Raw genomic sequence first — 2,868 nt, 5'->3', positions numbered from 1 at the left:
ATAAGTTTGTGCAACGTTAATAAGTGTTGGTAGCACGACGTTGCACATTTCTGTGCAACAATAAAAGCCGTTGCACAAATTAATTGAGCAACGTATATAACGTTGCTCAATTGGTGGTGCACCGTTTTATTTTTCCAATTTGTGCAACTTATATACTAATTTGTGCAACTTCTATATTCGTTGCAAACTTTTTCAGAATAAAAAGAAAAAATTTGCCGGCTGGAATTCCGACAGATTTCTGCACCTGAATATATATTAATTATGCACCTGCATATTCCATTTTAGATGTACTAGAAGACCCAATTTATTATTTGGATGGAATCTCAATATCATCACAATCGTTCAAGAACAATTATTGATCACAATCGATTCCAAACACTACCAAAGGTGAGCACACAGAGAATTACACTATGGGTGAGTTACAGAAGAACGTTTAGGCAAATAACTTTGTTTGTCTCAAGCTTCTTTTTCTTGTTTCGTTAGATCAAGATTCTTCAAGAAAACAGATCATATTACAAGATACCACCACTACTAATAAGGGTTTTACCTCCAGCTACGACCCCCATCACCACCATTATTTCCTCCACTTCCTTGTGATCTACATGAGTCACTACTGCCACTATCATCTCTCCGAGATTGTGGGGGTACAGGAGTTTGTGCACCAGGCTGTTGTCTGTACCAATCGCATCATGAACAAGGATCAATAAAAAGAAAATAAAGATCACTAGGAACTTTAAACTATTTCAAGTACTGAAGACGTACAACTTACAAAACATATCCAACTCGTCCATCTGGCAGAACCATCGGCACCATTGCAATTCCTGCTGGCATTCGTCCCCAGGAGCAGCTGCAGGCTTGTAAGAATTATTTGTATCAAATTTCTTCTCATGGGAACTGTGGACATAGTAAGTTTACACTAACATTTAACTCACCTGTGTTCTAGCCCAGCCCTAGTATCTAAGAGGCTCTGTAACTTGGATTTTCCTTCCAACTGCTTTGCTCCTATTTTTATGACGTGTCTGCCTGCTACTCATCTAAACTGGCACATAAAACCTGCAGCCACCTAGGGAAATGAAATAAATGTCAAATCTTAAAAAAAGTATGACATAAAAATCACTAGGAGTATAGAATGACCTTGCACCTAACGAAGTATAGGGAAATACAACCACAGTAAATTGCATCCTTCTATAACATAGAGGTTCTCAAAGTTCTTTCCTTCTTCAAGGTCAATATACAACGGCTGTTCTTAAAGTGTCAGTTCTTCGAGCCTTTGAGGTATTGCAGGAGTGGGCTTCTTCATACATTCTGCCTTTTGAGGTTATTCCCACCCTTATGATTGGCCCAAAGATGTGAAGCTCTTACCGCTGTTTTATCCGTTGTGTCAGCAAGATTAAGTAGGTAAAAAAAGAAGTGCAAATACTAGAATTAGAATTGAGTGTGAGGTCTTGAGGTTGGTAAGGGCTAAAGCAGCACAATGAGGGTTATAAAAGTAGTCTAAAAGATGTATGTTTGCATGATAACGAGAGTTAATGTTAAAGCATCAATGTGTCCGCCCGAAAATAGCAAAAGAAGATTTAAACCAAATGAAATTGAGGTAATAGGAACTGAAAATAAAAGAGTAAAGTTGAGAAATTTGGATAAAGAATGAAGATTATGAGAAATGCAAACCTTCAGCTCATTGTCAATGTGTGCCAAAGCTAAGATCAAGTTAGTACCAACGTCCATTTTCTCCATATTTACCAACTGTATCTAAGGCTAACCCCTATGGTCTTCTAATCTAGCAGCTAGATTGGCCATCCACGTCAGCTAGGGCAACCTCATCCACGTCAGCTAGGGCAACCTCCTAAGTCGCTGCTAGTTGAACTGCGAGCACTTGCTAGGAGAGAGAAGTAGACAGAAGTAGTGTTAAATTTTTTCCAACACTTTTTTCTTGATTTGCAACACTTTTTGGCCAATCTAGCAGCTCAATCTAGCCCATAGGGGTTAGCCTAAGAGCAATGTCCTGTTGTATGTTTTCCAGGATTTAGTACTTGACATTGGCTAGAACTTTGAAGAAATGACCAATCTAGCAGCTCAATCTAGCCCATAGGGGTTAGCCTAAGAGCAATGTCCTGTTGTATGTTTTCCAGGATTTAGTACTTGACATTGGCTAGAACTTTGAAGAAATGACTTTGAGCAGAAGGTTTACCATTGAGAAGGGTACATACTGGAACCTGCAAAAATGGAAGCGAGCAAACAAATAAAAATTGTAGGGATAAAGACGATGAAGAAATGGTGATTAGTAAGATATGCAAATCAAACAAAAGTAATATAAGAGATAACATGAGAGAGGAACAGAAAATTAAGAGGAGAAGATGTCTTGTCAATACATATATATATGGGAGAAACGGAAAAAGGAAGTTAACAAGTTGCTTTTCCTTTGTCGTTTTGAGGGGGTGCAAATATGGTATTTTTTTTCTTTTTTTCGGCCTCAACTAGCAGTTAGTGGATATTTCCAAAATCAAGGGGTTGCAATTGCCAACCCTTGCATAGGGCTGCCTCCATCCCTGCCTATGAAACATCTCCAAATTAGCAGGAGATGCAACATAATGCTTCTCTTTTAATTAGTGAAATACTGCAACAGAAGTAGTATATTAGACATACCTTGTCTCCTTGCGCGATTAAACTATTCAGGTTTAGTAGTATATACTGAAAAGGAAACAAAATAATTGGTTTAAGAGACTAAGCCTTCACATATTTGGGCATATCACATAAAACAGCAGGAAAAAATTTATTATTAACCTGTAATCTCAGAGGCAAAGTCTTCGACTTCTTCAAAAACCTGAAGTATATACTGTAAATAATTAAATTTCATATCTATAGCAAATT

General features: G+C 37.7%; 1 long non-coding RNA gene across 4 annotated transcripts; it reads right to left on the bottom strand.

The window, feature by feature from the left end:
- Window positions 1-230: 230 nt before the first annotated feature.
- LOC113319351 lies at window positions 231-1,874 on the bottom strand. 4 transcript variants are annotated; one of them, XR_003345394.1, is made up of 5 exons: window positions 1,669-1,874; window positions 1,142-1,364; window positions 933-1,063; window positions 763-847; window positions 231-673 (listed from the first exon to the last, which is right to left on the bottom strand). It is a non-coding gene; the product is annotated as an uncharacterized LOC113319351 (long non-coding RNA). The 4 variants fall into 4 exon arrangements; XR_003345395.1 differs by having other exon boundaries at window positions 933-1,053; XR_003345393.1 differs by having other exon boundaries at window positions 933-1,364.
- Window positions 1,875-2,868: the final 994 nt, after the last annotated feature.

The sequence above is a fragment of the Papaver somniferum genome, chromosome 10, assembly GCF_003573695.1.
Source record: "Papaver somniferum cultivar HN1 chromosome 10, ASM357369v1, whole genome shotgun sequence".
Taxonomy (NCBI): domain Eukaryota; kingdom Viridiplantae; phylum Streptophyta; class Magnoliopsida; order Ranunculales; family Papaveraceae; genus Papaver; species Papaver somniferum.
This window is presented reverse-complemented; position numbering and strand designations above follow the sequence as displayed.